This window comes from Microtus pennsylvanicus, chromosome 4 (genome assembly GCF_037038515.1).
Source record: "Microtus pennsylvanicus isolate mMicPen1 chromosome 4, mMicPen1.hap1, whole genome shotgun sequence".
NCBI lineage: Eukaryota > Metazoa > Chordata > Mammalia > Rodentia > Cricetidae > Microtus > Microtus pennsylvanicus.
This window is the reverse complement of record NC_134582.1, coordinates 126,707,319-126,724,121: the sequence shown is the minus strand read 5'-3', so window position 1 is coordinate 126,724,121 and position 16,803 is coordinate 126,707,319.

Here is a 16,803-nt window from a genome sequence, read left to right as displayed (position 1 = left end):
ATACAGCAGACCCGCCCTTGAATGTGGGGCTGGAAAGTCTGTTTGGATTTGACCAGGAGGAGGAGCTCTTGCTGGCCTGCTGTCTTCCTAGAACCACCGGCAGATCAGTGTTTGCAAGCACAACCAGGAGGCAACAAGGCTCTCGGAAGGTTTGGATGAGATGAGATGAAGGATTCAGTTGCTGAAATGAAGGATGAGGTAAGCCAGGAGCAGAGGAGGAATGTACTGTGGTGGAAGACGATGGGGAGATTGCCTGCTGCAGCCCCTTGCTTCTGGTCCAGTTTCTTCTTGTTCTCAGAAGTATTAAACACCGATTATTAACTCTCTCTAACGCAGACTTGACTTTATTTGAAGGGAAGCACAATCAATACAAAGCAGGCAGCACGGAGCAGATTACATGTGCGCATCAACGTGGTAGAGCAGCTGTTTAGATGCTGCCACCACGAGTGGTACTGAGGACAAGGGACGGGCACATGATGATTGGGAGTGGGGAACTCTTCCACGTGCTAAATATAAGGCAACAGCAAGTAATGGCTTGCAGAAAGCTGGGTCCTTCTTGAGGGGGTTAATGAGCCCTGCCACATTATAATCTGCCTGCATTATTGGCAGGTGACTGAGCCCATCTGGGACTCAGTTTTCAGGTGTGTCCACAGTGGCAAACAAAATTGGAGTCTGAACATAGTTTTCTCTGCTCCATAGTCTGAGGGGGAGGGTGCCCCCACTCTAGGCTGCTTACCTTCTCTGCAGGGCCTTGAGTGTCAGGTGGTGAGTGGGAAGACCCTGATTGGGAAGCAAACAGTAGTGGGGAAGGCATGTATTTACCTACTTCTGTGGCAAGGACCAAGAAGGAGTGGTACCCAGAGCCATGAGTGCCATAATCATCTTGGCCCAAAGGTGACTCTCACGAGAAAAGATGGGACTTGAAGTGGCTGTGTGTTGGAAGTAGCCATGAGAACAGACGGAGGAGATGCTTATAGCCACGAGAGGCCAGGCAGCTGTCGAGTGCTGATGTGTGTGCAAACAGCTGATGCTGAGAATATAAAGACAGATTTGCCTTAGCAACATGAACAGTGGTACTCATGAATAGCATCACTGGCACAGTCATCTTTGAGGAGGAGTCTCAGTGGAGCTCTGCATTTGTCAGCTTGGTACAGTGGCCTCACGGCCATTAAATGTGTGCAATAGCTTGAATTTGGACAAATCACATTTCCCTTCATGGCCTCACTTTCCTGTGCTGCCAGAGTATGATAGGACAAATCAGGGAAGACCATGGATCTCAGCCTTACCTGGAAACAGTCTTTGAGGACTTCCACTGTTCAAGCCCAGCCCACTGATGTCACAGCCTTTCGGAGGAGGGCCCATGAATTGATTTTTGTTTGTTTCTTAAGTTATCAGTGGTACAACAAAACATTTAATGATTTAATAATTAATCCATAAAACCTAAATTATTCTTGTAATACAATTGTATGAGAATGTTCTTCAGGAAATTGGAGAGAGACCCTTGGGCTTTATTTAAACCCTTGATGAGAAGCCACAAATGGCCTGCCACAGTTAACAAGAAAGCAGTTTGGCCCTTAGAGAAAGAAAGATGTCCCTCCCTTAGTTTTCTTTCCAGATTCTTCTAGGTCCAATATTTTGCATCTGTTGGTATCAGGGAGTCATCTTATAATCCTATTAGAGGATTTTTACGTGGAGGTTTGGAATGGTGATGCTGAGAACGAGAGTGTGTGCTTTCCGGCAGCCTTGCTGGACTTGAGCAGAGGAGTAGAACACAAGTAGAAGATGAGAAAGGACGGATGCTCCACTAGGGAAGGTGGTGTCTTTCCCGTTTAGACTAGCAGAGTAGTCCCTGGAAAATGGGCCAATAGTAGCAAAGGAAGATGGACATACAAAGAATCATGTTACGGAACCTGCTCCAAACCTCAATGATGCAACAGTGGCATTCCAAAAATATGAACTTTTCTGTAGTCAGTGGCTGCTTGTTCGTTTCCCAACCACCCAGACCCGAAATAATCACACAGAAACTGTATTAGTTACAACACTGCTTGACCAGTTAGCTCATGCATATTTCTAGCTAGCTTTTACATTTAAATTAACCCATTTCTTTACTTTCTATAGGCTCGTGATTTACCGGTAAGGCTCTGGGGCCTCTGTCTCCTCTGCCTACTCTACATTTCTGTTCGGATTTCCTGCCTGGCTTTACACTGTTAAGCCATTGGCTGAAAGCAGCTTCTTTATTAACCAATAGCAATAAAACATATTCATAGCATGCAGAGGGGAACCTCACATCATATTTCTAGCACCAGAATTTATGTAGTGCATTATTAGGTCAAACAATACGTATGTCTTAAAGGATGTTTTGTACTGTTCTTTGCAATAAAACAAAATAATAAAGCAATCTGAATGCAGATAGGTGATAGGTTATGTTACTCTCCTATATAGGAACACTCCTGTTTTTAAAATGTGTAACTAGTTTTTTATGTACTGATAGAAAAAGATAACTTAGTTGTTGATTACTAATGCCACAAAAGTATTCCTTGGCCCCTTGTTGGTTCTTGAGGTTTGCCTCAGAAACATGGTATCAGAGGTGAAAATGGGTTGGAGTGAGAGTTGCTTGGAGACTGAGCCACCAGGAGGATTATGAGAAACTCTGTTTGCACCTTCGGGACCAAACAGTGAAAAACTGTTAGAGCAGTTGGACAGGACTTGAGCCACACTGAAACACAGCACTGAGGCAATGAGCAAAAGCTGACACTGAAGTCCGGAGTGGTGTCTGGTGAGATGACTCAGTGGTTAGGAGCACTTGCTGCTCTTCCAGAAGACCTGAGTTCAGTTCCCAGCACCCACATTGGTTGGGTCACAACTACCTATATAACTCAAGTTCAGCCTCTGCGGGTGTGAGCATATGTGCATGCACACGCACAGTATGTATGTGTATATATATATATACATATGGGAGGGTGTAAATCTTTAAACTTTCTTAAGACCCATGACTAAGACTTTGAAAAACAATAGTGATTTAAAGACAGATATCTCAGAAATATGAAGACGTTAAAACATGGAAAGTCTCAGAGCATATGCTTCTCTTCATACCAAATACACCAACGTTGGCCTTGACCATTTCTTTTTGGAAGCATGTCTGGGAAGCCAGTCCTAGTCCTTGCCAGTTCCGTTCAGAAGCAACAGAAAGGTTTTGGACCCAGAGAGGAAATGGAAGAGATCTCTGAACATCACCAATTTGGCATATTACCAAGTATGTACCAAGAAAAGCACAAATTCAGAAACAAACATTCCTTAAACTAAACAAGTAGAATGCTTGCCAAGCATGCATGAGGCTCTGGGGTTGATCTTCAGCACCCCATAAACTCAGTGTGGTGACATAACTAATCAGTCCCAAAACTTTGAAGGTGGAGGAGGCAAAAAGATCAGAAATTGAAAGTCATCCTAGGCTACCTGAGTGAGTTCAAGGCCAGCTGGGGCTACATGAGACCCTGTCTCTTTTTTTAAAAAAAAAAAAATCCTCTATATTGATTCATTAACCCACTTTACAAATCAGTAAAGAGCTGTGTGGGTGTCAGTCTACCCAGTGCATGTGAGCTCCTGAATGATTATGTCTCCTGTGCTGGACAATATGATGGGAACATGTGGTTACAGGAAATTAAATTCTGTAGACAAACCAGATGCTGAGCTTCTGCCCAGAATCAATATGCTGTCTGAAGCCCTGGAGACTAATAAACATACCATAGCTACTAATTTATGGATAAGTTTTTGGAAGTAACTTCAGAAAAGGAATCCAGGCTTGAAGCTGCTTTGGAAATGCCAGATGAAGTGTGAGTTTTAATCAGAGCCCTGAAAAGGGAAGTGTAATGATCTACTGTGATCGTTGTGTCTGAAATGAGCTAAGAAGTTCAGACAGTGAGAAGATGATTGAAGCTGATGGGAGAGATTGTGGCCACTGTGAAGAAATCTGGAAGTTCTTTTAGGATAAGTTTGGTGATGGGCAGCAGGGTAAGATGCTTGCCTAGAATTTAGTCACCTAGATTTTTCATGTGAGAACAAAGAGGCCATTTAAAGAACCTGGCCCAACTCAGAAAATGTCCCACAGCTCAAAAACTGCTAGAGATTCCTCAAGACACCTCAGGTCAGACCGAATGCCATGAGACTCATTTCTGGTCTCAGACTAAATGGTCCCTAAAATGTGATCATAACTGATGCTTGTGTGCACATTATGCACGCTCACTTTTATGGGGTTGGGTTCGGGCATGCTGTGGAAGTCAGGACAACTTTCCCTTCACTGGGTAAGCCTGATTAATTGACCCATATACTCTGGAGATTGTCCTGCCTCAGCCACCCATCTCTATAGTGGCCTACTGGGGTTTCAAATGCTTCAACTATTGCATTTAGCTTTTATGTGGGTCTGGGGATAGGAACACAGGTTATCAGGCTTGTACAGCAAGTGCATTTCACCCACTAGGCTGTTTCTGCAGCCCAGCTCCAGGATTGTCCAGTATTGTCTCACCATTCTCAAATGTCTATGTTACCTTTCTTGTCAGCGACCAGACAGAAGTATCTTAGGAAGGAAGAATTTATTACAGCTTATAGTTTAAGAGGCTATAACCCTCGTGTGGGGAAGGAATGGCAGTGGGAAGCATGTGGCTGGGACTCCTGACACCTCGTTGGGAAGGAAACAGATCTCTGTCTTCCCGGTGACCATTTCCTCTAGTTAGACCACGTCTCCTTAAGGTTCCATAACCTCCTGTGACAGTACTGCCAGCTGAGAACCAGATGTTCAAACACACGAGCCTGTGGGGGACATTTCACATTCAAACCACAGCACCAACTCCTGCTTGGTCTCTATGCAGATTTAAAACTGACTATTCAACATGCCCCTGCCCCCAAACCTAACACTGAGAGACCAAAAGCCAGATATTATAAAATTAACCAACAAATCAGGAATATTCTAGAAGTGGTATTTTGATCTAGTTCTTAAGACTGGAATATACTCAACTAAACTTAGGGCTCAATGGCATGGCTGTAGATTGACTTGTGATCAAGCCATTCCCCATGTTTAGGGCCTCTTGAGCACAAAGCTTCTCTCCAGAAGGCAGTTAGGGAAGTTCTTGAGGGAACAGGGTAAACTGCTGCCTTTGGGGGATTATTGGTGAGGCTTCCAGGAAGTGCAGGTAGTGTATGTTGGCATTTCCTCGGTTTCTTAGCACACCATTTCCTTTCTAGCTTGCATGCAGATAGGACAAGTTACTTATGCGGCAGTTCTTGCAGGGACAGCACCCACTCTGTTTACTTCTCTGTGTATTTCCACAGGAAAAGGAGATAATGAAATTTAGCTTAACCAAGCTGTGGGGTGGAAGTTATAACCTACCTAATTCCTTAATTAAGCTATCAATTAAGCCTGTGTCTGTGCCACCTGCTATGCCTGGGCCTCGTGCCATGTAGAAGTGCCAGCACTGACAAGCTTGTCCCCACAGAACCTGGGGCTCCAGTCGGTCTTCAGTCTTCCTTCCTCATGGCTTTCTTTTAAGGGGTAGTTCAGATAGGTCGCCCAGTTCATTCATAATGCATGTGAGGTTACAGAATGTTCAAGACAACCAGCAGACTTAGGACTCCCAGCTTCCCCAAAGGGAGCATTTGTGTTGGCTGTTCAGCAGCCAGGCACCTTTTTTGCCCTATGTATCCCGAGTTTCAGTTCGGTAGGGCAGCATTAGGCCAAGAGCTTAAGGAGAAAGAAATGAAGCAAAGATGGGGGAAGGCATTGCAAATTGACTTTTGAAACCTAGGTGAGTGTTCAGTAGCATTTGTTGAATGAATGAATACATGAATGAAAACCAATAAAAGCTAGTATGTATTAAGCATGGGTGTAACTGAATGCTTGGTTTTATAGGACTCATTTAAACGTACAGGAAACCTGCTAACATATATGCCATGCTCCCTCCAAGAGGGAGAAGGAACACTCTTTTTGTGCGATCAGAGCTAGCCTCAGTTGCAGAGCTCATAGCTATGGATGCCTCTGGAACCTGGAATGAAGCCCCTACTCTGTGACCTACAGCTGTGCTGCATCCAATTCTTGGTGCATCCAGGACACAGGATTCTCCTGTTTACTCCACCATTAGTGGTGCTCATGAGTTAATTAGAAGCCTTGTTCACTGGCAGAAGCTAAAAAAGATGACATCCCAGAAAGAAAACTCCAACCCCACCTCTGTTCTACTCTCACTGTGGGCAGGCATTTTTTAATCTCAAGAGGGGAATTGATTGAATTTACCTATGAGGGAAATGTCTAGGGTCATAGGAAGTGTGGACTGCAAGCTGGTGGTGACTCTGAGGTTTACTACTACATAGTAGATGAAGCCATCACACCTCCATCCACACTCAGGAAAGATCAGTGTGACTGCATTTCAGTTAAAATATGAAGGATCCATACATGATGAGCTTCAGTCTTTTCATAGGTTCAAGGCTGGCCTTGAACTCAGAGATCTGCCTGCCCCCTGCTTCCCTGATGCTGGAATTAAAGGCACCACTGTCTGGGTAAAATGGAGGAACTTTTTAAAAAAACGTGGTGTGCTTTCTATCACAAGTCCCCTGGCTGCTAGTTAAGGAGATGCCACTAGAGCAGGTGACAGGATAGAGGTAGGAACAAATCTCAACTGTTGTACAAGCTGCCGTTATTTTGGGGAGGAAGTCAATTCAGTGAATACAGTTCTGAATACAGAACCAAAACCACATTGCCATGGTTGGATGCAGAGTGTAAATCTAGGTTGTGTGTGTGTGTGTGGGGGGGGGTGACTGGACAATTTCTAGGCTAACGTGCCTTTACCTGGAATGGAGCAGACAGGAAGTACAAAGGGCATGACAGTACTGGGCATGTTTTATCAGAGAACAAGAAAAACCCATGTAGGAAGATGTTCCTGTGCTGGCACTGTGGGACATACAAAGCTGCCAGGCAGCACTAGCGTCTTCTCCATTTCAGAGATAAGCACACTGGCAGCTCTGCTCATTTGTAACCTTAGCAGACCGTGTGCAACAGCCAGCGTAGATCCTGCCTGCTCTATTGGTCTGTCGTGGCTATGCCGTGTCCAGGTAGGTATCAGGCCCTTATACTGTTAGCAGATGTGAGGGTCGCCTTTCTCTTCCAGAGCAATGGGAGACTGTGGACTCGATTCCACTCTAAGAGCACTTGGGAAGTTGGTGAACTGGTGTGGAAGTCTGTGGCTCCTCCCAGGACCTGGACTGACAGAGCTGTTTACCTGTGAGGGTTGGAGCCTAGCAGTTAGTGCCTGAGGCTGAGGAAGGTCTGGAGAGTGGGTGAATAAACTTAGTATCCAAGTGTCCCCTGGTCTCTGGAACTGGAAGCTTCTAAAATAGGAAGAGTGGACTGGTAACTAGGATGTAAACAGTATAATGCCAGGTAGGAGGCAGTGATGGGCTCTCCCAGGTTAAATCTTGAGACTAGGTTGGCTCTTGTCCTATCCTGTGCTAACCTTGATGACGCGGAAAGTATTAGAGACCACAGTGGGCTGAGAGAAGTGGGAGGAGCTCATGAGCACTTTATGTATTAGTTACTTGCTTCTGAGTGACAGACCACATCAAAGTGCAGGGTCTTAGATTAGGACCATCTCACCAGCCACGCTGCCTTAGTGCCTTAATGCAGGAATACCTTTGTAGTTGGACTTTCTTGACCTGGCAGCCCCCAAACAATGACACGGAGACTTATGAAAGCTTGGCCTTTAGCTCAGGATTGTTCCCAGCTAGTTCTTATAACTTAAATTAGCTTGCTCCTGTTAATCTATGTTCTGCCACATGGCTCATTGCCTTTCCTCCATAATTTATGTCTGCCTCCCTCTGTATCTCACTGGCATCTCACCTCTCTTCCTGGAAGTTTCAGCATATTCTCTCCTGTCTAGCTATTGGCCATTCGGCTCTTTATTAAACCAGTCAAATGCCTTAGGCAGGCAAGGTGAAACAGCAATACATCTTTACACAGTTTGCTCAAATAACCTGCAACATTTCCCCCTTTTTTTCTAAACAAAAATTAATGTTTTTAACTCTAACATAGTAAAACTATATACAATAATATGCAATAAGAACAATTATCAGTTAAGGATTACAAACACAATTCCCAGGCCATTTGTATTTGGCAAATTTGGAGAAAGTACTCTATATCTATCCTATCATCTTGGTGAGTCCAAAATTTTGTACCTAATTTACTTTCTATCACAACTTGCATTTATTTCCAACCCAGAAATATCTTTTTAGACCTTAAAACATTTTCTTAGATAAACAACGTAAACTTTTATGTCTCTCAACCTTATAGACTTTCATCTCTTTTGTTTCTTTTCTGAATTTGGTAACAAGGAAAACTGTAACTGTAACTCTCTAGTCTTCAACCCCATCAGAGATTGAAGGAGCAGAATAAACTCCATTTTGAGAAAGAATTCCATTTTAGACGGGACCTAACTAAGTGTATGTGGGAAGGGCAAATGCACTCAGCAAAAACCATAAACATTCCCAAGAAACTGTGCTAACCCTGGCCAAAGTGACTCACCAGGGTGTCCAAACAACATCTGTTTGTTTCATACATTCTTGTAGATATCTGATGAACCACTGTTTTGAAATTCTTGTCTGCTGACAGTCACTGTTTTGAAATTCCCCTATACCCCAGCCAACAAATTCAGAAGTTGTCTACTTTTACCCAATCCTGAAATGCCAAGGCTTGGGCCACCCTGTTTGCAGTTTTCCCTTTAAGATCCCCTTGCCCTGAAGCTTCGGGGTTGTTTTCCCCACCTGCTGCAGCTGTGTGTTGGATTATGGTCTCAGTTAGCTAACTTGAAATCAATAAACCCCAGTGCATTTGCACTGGATATGGTTCTATAGTGGTCTTGTTTGGGGGTCCTGTGGTATGGGCATAACAAGACCCAAGAAGGATATAATATTACCTGAGTAAACAGGAAGTATAAAGCAAACAAATTCCAAAACTAAAGAAATAACAGAGATATCTGGCTGCCTGGACAGTCACGCAGGTTCCTCTGCAACACTGGGACATCCATATTCAGCCTACAGGCCTAGAATGTTTGATAGACTTTTCTGTGAAACAGGAATTTTGGAGGACTGTCCTACCTTGTCTTAACAAAATAAACAGTCGCTTTTCTTTTGTGTTTTGCTTGTTCAGTTTGGACAGATACTGTCAGCAGCTAAAGCAAGGGCAGTTTTTTCCCCAGTGGCTAGCTTTGCCACAATTAAAGCAAACGTCGTATGTTTATATGGAGATTCTTTAATGCTGATCATCCTTTTTTTTTTTTTAAAGTCAATTGGTGCTGCCAGGAGCAGGTGTGTCTCACTGTTGTGGAAAGCCTTATGTTATTAAAACATCTTAAATGCCATATTCTGTAGGTCTCCAAAGTATTTGAAAACTATCTAAAATATATGTTTGACCTTGAAAATATACCTAACATGGCCACAAATTTGATTGTTATAGATGACTAACTACTTATCTGCATTTCTTAATTATCTTAAATAGTTTATAATAATAGTTTTTAAGGACTAGAATTTTAGTTTTGATCCCACTGCACGTACTGGCTTTGTGGGAGCCTAGGCTGTTTGGATGCTCACCTTACTAGACCTGGAAGGAGGTAGGAGGTCCTTGGACTTCCCACAGGGCAGGGAACCCTGACTGCTCTTTGGGCTGATGAGGGAGGGGGAGTTGACTGGGGGATGGAGAGGGAAATGGGAGGCGGTGGCAGGGAGGAGGCAGAAATCTTAAATAAATAAATAAGATAAAAAAGGACTAGAATTTTATATTTTTAAATGAGCTGCATAGGTACAGTACCTTAAACAAAGAGAAACATATATACAGTATGTTGAAACAAAATAATCTTAAATTTGTATCAATATACAAAAAACCTTAAACAAGAGTAGAATCATATATAAACAGTATAACAAAAATAAATTGAATTTGTGTCAGTATATGAAAATCCATACCAATGTAAAATATTTGTTGCTTATTTATTTTAGTTTAAAACTAGACTCAATAATCTATCCTTTTTTCCCCTATCATTTCTTTTTTTTAAAGTATTAATATTTATTATGTATACAATATTCTGTCTGCCTGTATGCCAGACCTCATTACAGATGGTTGTGAGCCACCACGTGGTTGCTGGGAATTGAACTCAGGACCTTTGGAAGAGCAGGCAATGCTCTTAACCGCTGAGCCATCTCTCCAGCCCCCTTTCCCTATCATTTCTATAGCCCCCCTTTTTCTTTTCAGAATGAGATTCCTGAATCTAATTTTCTTTGCTTAGTTTCCTCCCTGACAACAGCCAATAATAACTTGCAGCCAACCCCCTAAATGATGATAAATATCCATAACCCACCAACCAACCAAAAACCATCCACCCCACCACTTGGGAATGCAGGTGTTGTGCTCTTTAAATTACTTCCTGTTAGCCAGGCGGTGGTGGCGCACGCCTTTAATCCCAGCACTCGGGGAGGCAGATCTCTGTGAGTTTGAGGCCAGCCTGGTCTACAAGAGCTAGTTTCAGGACAGGCTCCAAAACTACAGAGAAACCCTGTCTTGGAAAACCATAAATAAATAAATAAATAAACAAATAAATAAATAAAAATCCTGTTTTCTGGGGTAATGGCATTTTTAGGGGATGTTGTGGAGATTGACTGTGTAAAGATATATTAATTTAACAATGTAAGGATGTATGTTTAATTATATACGGATGTGTTGCATTTGTTTCACCTTGTCTGCCTAAGGCACCTGATTGGTCTAATAAAAAGGTGAATCGTCAATAACTAGGCAGAAGAGGGATAGCAAGTCTGGCAGGCATAGAATAAATAGGAGGAGGAATCTAGAGGAGAAGAGAAGAGAAGGAGAGGGATACACCTGGGGCCAGAAGCCAGACAGCCATCAGCCAGACGTGAAAAGCAGTGAAAGTAAGATATATAGAAGGAAAGAGAGGTAAAAAGCAATGAGGCAAAAGGTAGCTAAAGATAAATAGGTTAAGTTAAAGAAAAAGACCTAGCTAGAAACAAGCCTAAGTTAGGCCGACCATTCAAAATTAATAAAAGTCTCTATGTCATGATTTGGGAGCTAGTTGGTAGCCTAAAAGAAAAAGTCTGGTACAAGGGGACCCTGAGAAAATTAGGATAATGATCAAGTCCTGGGAGAGTATATATTATTTGTTGCCCAGTCTCTGACATTCTGGGTGGAGGAGTAGTCTATGAGGCTGGACCATCTCAGTTAGCCACTTTGAAGTTATTCTGGATGTATAATTTTGAGGAAATGTTAACAGGCTTTCTGAGAGGATGGGGTGCTTGTCTTCATTGATGTCTGGTCCATTTGTTCTGTACCTTTTAAGGGTAGCATCATATCTGCATAACACAAGTATGGAATTGTGATGTGAACAAATCAGCTAGAGATAATTCTCTAGTCTATGTTTGAGCAGGTGAATTTTAAAAGACCATTTGGACTGTATAACAAAACTGTAATATGAGTCGTCATCCATACCGAATGAAATGATGTCACGTAATAATAAGTCATAAGGACTCTGTAGTCAACAAGATTTATCATGTCTCATCCAGTCACAGAGCTATTCCCATGTCGAAGGATCAGCTTATACGTCACCTGTCATGGAGGTTTTCTGTTTATTTCTTTTGTGGGTTTGTTTTGCTTTGTTTTTGGTTTCTTCCTTCATGTCTGCAGCCAAGATTTTCAGGAGGTCTCCCCTGATCAAATCTGATCTTCACCTATTTTGAAGAATCCATAGCTTTTTGTTTCTTGTGGAGACAAAGGTGTAACCTCTCCCCCAATATGACACATTTCCTGACTTTCACTCTGAAGTTAATACATCCGTAAGATATATAGGCTGGTTTAATTTAGCTGTTTTTCCTGCAACACAATGTCTCTCAGCAGCATTTACTCTTCACTCATCAGCATTTAAAAAATTCAAAGTCAAAAAAGCCCCATATGTGATTCAGATGCTCTGTGTATTTTCCAACCCACGTCTCTTATTCCCTTTATATTACTTTACTCCTTTTAAAGACTTTATTGCTTTTAAATTATTTTATGACTGTTTCTATTCAGTTTTTCCTTTTTAGCATCTATGTACATTTTCGAACATATTGTACTTGTTCACAGGTTTTTTGGTCTTGACGTGACTTTCTGTGTATAGCTTTTTCTGACTCTGTGAGCCAAAACCTTAAATGGCATGGCTCTTCTTAGCACATGGCACTGGTGGCAGGCTCTCTGCCCCCTTCAAGTCCACAGGCAATGACGGGAGCTGTGCCCAGCCATCCCAGCTGCATCTAACCCTCCCAGATCTGGTAAGTTGCTGAGCCCACTTTTGTGTCAACTGGACAGTATTCCTGTATCTTTTGAACCTAGTAATAAGTAATAAGATTTCTGTTTGTTTCACTAATTTCATTGTCCTAGAAATTGACATTGAGAGTTTTTGTTTGTTTTTTATTCTGTGTATAGGATTCTGAAAATTTTAAAAGTTGGTCCTTTCATTCACAAGCTTACAGTCTTCACTGGGGCTAGAGATGGCTCAGAAGTTACAATACTTGCTGCTCTTGTAGAAGACTCAGGTTCCATCCCCATTACCTACACAGTGGTCCCCAACCTTCTGGAATTCCAGTTCCATCTGATGCTCTTTTTGTCTTCTGCTGGCACCAGGCTCGCAGGTGGTTCACATGCGCCCCCCCCCCCAGTGTGCGTGTTGCTGGAGATTAAACCCAAGATTCTGGGCATGTTGGGTAAGCTTCTTACCACATAACTATACCCTAGGCCCTGTGAGTGCAGATTCTTAGACCCATGTCCTTTGTGAAGGGACCCATATTCCTCTTTCTCTCTTTGATCCATGCTGAGCATCCAAACATTAGGAACTTGTATATGAAGAGAGGCTTTCATGAAGTAGGACAGTGACAGCCATGTATCTCCACTGTACTCATGTGTCCCTCCCACCTTGGGTTCATAGCTGACAGATCCTTGAAATTTTCAGGAAGTGCACCATCCCTTCAGGAATGGTGGCGGCCCAAACCCTGAAGTATGTAAGCAGGTGGGATTCCACAGTGCTTGCCTTTTTGTCTCCCTAATGGTCGTGTGGTCCTGTGGCTTCCCCCCCCCTTTCCTAAGTGAATTCCATTAAGGACTTCAGTCTTAATATTTTCTGTGACAGTGGTAATTATTTTAATTGGCGTCTTCTTCTCGCCCACCCCCTACTGAGATTTGGGCCAAGTGCTGATGTACTGCATCCCTCTAAACCGTTGAGGTTTTATTTGCTTCTTATAGTTGTTGATGGGCAGCGTGGGAGTAAGGCAATACTTCCTAACTTCACCATTTTTTTCCATCGAGGATAACTGCAAGTAATATATCTTTGCTTCTAGGTAACAGTAGCTAATCAGCTTTGCGTATAGAAAGGCTGATTGCGAATAGGGATTGATCCCACTAAAGTCCTCACACGGGATTAGAACTCACCAAGTCCCACAGAGCTTCATTTCATCCCAAAAGCCTCTCCTGTCCCCTGGAAGAATCTGTTTGGTGTTCACTCCTCTAGGGGACTTGTCCAATAGTAATTAAGGGACAGTAGCTGGCCCTACGTAAGTTTTTATATTCCTCCAAATAGCCACACCCTTTAGAATATCATTCTATAATGTGACTGATCTGGTCACATTAGAGCCTCTTACAGGACCCCAGCTGGCCTCCAGAGGCTACCTCCTTTCTTTGCATATGTCTCCACTTGGATCTAGCAGCTGCTGTTAGGTCCATGATGTAGCCGTTCTTGTCTGAGGTGTCATCTTCCCTGCCATTTCTTTCCCCAGATGGTAGACACAGACGTAGCCTCTTGGAGTCCTCCAACATAGCACATGTGGGTGAAGTGGAGGAATGGGCACATTTGGGTCAGCGGTGTCCCATACGGCCATTCCAAGGCTTTTCGTGTCACCTGTTACTCTAGGTGGAATTCTGTCACATCCCCCCCAGAACTGTCCACTAGAGGCGCACTGACGAGAAGTAGCTAGATCACACAGTTCTGTCAAGGTTTCAAGTTCATGGGTGGAGCCAAGATCTGAACATAACTGTGTCATCCCTGTCACACTAACCGTCAGAATGAAGGTGGCACCTCAGTGTTTGAGGAGTGGATGAGCAATTTTTCTGCATTAGCCCTTCCACATTGCCAAGAGTGTTGGGAACACAAGGAGATTCTGTCGGATGAAAGAAAATGCACCTGCTGACCTTTACTACTGAGCCACCTCTCCAGCCCCGTATTGCTGCCTTTTAAAGAGTTACGTTGCATGTGTTGACATTATCCCAGAAGGGAGAGAGAGACCCCAGTGAAGCATGCTGAGGATTACTGTATGGAATGTCCTGTGTGGCTGGTGCGCCTCACCTTCCTTCCTTCACCCCCAATTCACGTGGCTTCCTCGCCCAGCATAGTCCTGCCATAGCTAGGAAACCTAGTGTGACTTCTGCTTTGCGGTGCTGGGATCAAACCAGGGACCTTGCACATATCAGGCAAGCGTTGACCCCGAGCTACAGCCAGGTCTTAGGCTAGGCTCATTGCCAGCCCTGCTTTATCTTTATTACCTTTGTTTCTTCTCTCCCCCAACCACCTGCTGTTGCAGTTGAAGCGCACTGCCCATTGTCAGGCTCTGGCCCCTGTCACGCAGTCCCCATGGGCCCCTCTGTCCACCCAGTCCCCTGACTCTAGATCTGCATCCATAGTTTCAAGCCTGTAGACATTTCTTTTTTGGTTGTGCCAGTGATAGGATGCAGGGTCTTGCACACATCAGGCAGATGCTCTGTCACCAAACTAGATCCAGCATAGCCATGCTGGATTGTACTGGACACTTGGTTATAGAGAGGTGGACTTCCAGATGGAAGGCGGAGGTTTAAGAAAAGCAGTATGCCTTCCATGATGACACATGTTCAAGACCAGAAGCTAATTTTCTGTATTTTCCTTAGGGGCCATCTATCTTGTTTTTGTTTGGTTGGTTTGTTTTTTGGGGTTTTTTGTTTTTGTTTTTGTTTTTTTGTTTTTTGAGCCAGGGTCTCCTGCTGAGAGCTGGAGGTTCATCAGTTCAGGTCCTATGATTGGCTAACTTGCCCTAAGGATCTTCCTGTCTCTACACCCCCAGTGATGGGATTATAAATGCATGCCATCATGGCTGGCTTTTTATGTGAGTGCTAGAGATCGAACTTAGGTCCTTATGGTTGTGTGATAAGCACACTCCACCAGATGAACCACCTTCCCAGCTCCCCAATTCTAATTCTACAGCCAATTATCCCTGAAGCATCCCAGGGCTTTGCAGCCTGAATTTACAGCCCAAGGAGAGATTGGGTGGAGACCAGCTGTGTTCCCATTAGCACAGCAGCCCAGGGGAGAGAGACATATTCATTCTGCCTCCCATCCAGGGTCTCCCGGCTGGTCTTTGCATAATCTCTCCCTAGAGTTCCACCGGGGAAAGAATGTTTTTAAACTGGGGACAAAACTTCGACCTGAGCAGGCTGCAAGGTTTGTGGGTTCCTTGTAGGCAGCTCTCAACAGAGAAATCAGCCAAGGCTCTAGAGGCTTGCAGTGCGAAGCGTTGCTCATGGGCAATACAGAACAGAGCCCCCAAGAGCCCCGCTCTCTGCCTGAAGCGGTTTGTTCAGACACTGAATGCGGAGTGTGGGTAGTCCCAGAAACAGATGCACACCTTCGCCCTCCTTAGAGGAGGGTCTGCATTCCTGAGTATCCTTCAGCAAGGCTGCTCTGTACCAGGAAATGGCCCTGGTAGTGACTTGCAGCCCTGCATCTATGCCCAACAGGCCAGAGGCTGCTGACTGACTCAGAAACTGGTACCCAGCAGGCAGTGCCCCCGGGGTCCTGTGAAATGCTATGGGGCCCAGGGGGCTGTTTCTTCCCTCTGAGAATCTGTTGCTCTGTGTCCTTGAGGGCACAGCAATGTCTCTGCAGCAGCTTTTGGTTTTTATTTATTCATGTGTGTTTGCTAAGCTCGGTGTTGTTGCCAAAGAGTTTATGGCCTCTTAAAGTTTCAGAGCCTCTGATTTTATGGCCACTGTTTGCAGAAGAGAAGTGCCGTTTGGGGAGATGACTAGTTTCATTCTGACTGGGTGATGAATGAAGGATTAGATTTTTCTATCTCCATTCACAGCCCTCACACGACCCCTATGTGTGCATCCCTGCGCTGCCAGCGCTCCTGGAGTGTGGGTTTCCTGACTCTGCTGTCCATGGAGCCCTGCTCGGTTCTCCTAGGGCTGGGCTTATGCAAGGGTCCCAGTCCAGTGGCTCAAAAGTGCCTCTGAGGGCAGTGTGGCAATGACACCATCTGGATGCAGACAAATGTGGCCTAACGTTGCAACCCAAGCCTTTTCTGACCTGGCCTTGTCAGGGTCAGGCTTCTGGGCAGTTAGTTGCATGGCTAGGACAGCTGCTGAGTCCTCGGGTTAGAAATTCAGTGTCTTAGTGTGAGCTGCTAGGACAAAGAGCCTTGTATGGCTTACTTCCTATGGTTCTTAAGGCTGGAAGTCTGAGATCAGAGGCAACATGGTGGGGGTGGGTAGTCCAGGAGCACCCTCTTTCTTACAGATGATAGCTTTCCCACTGTCTTCATTTGGTAAAAGGGAGAATTATTGTCTCTTTGGCCCATTCATGAGGGTTTCATGATTGGGATCAGCTTGTTTACCAAAGGCCCCTCTTCCACTCCCACCACTGCCCTGAGGGTTAGGTTTCAACCTGAGAATCTGGTCTCCATGGTCTACTCCATGGTCAACAGAAATGACATCAG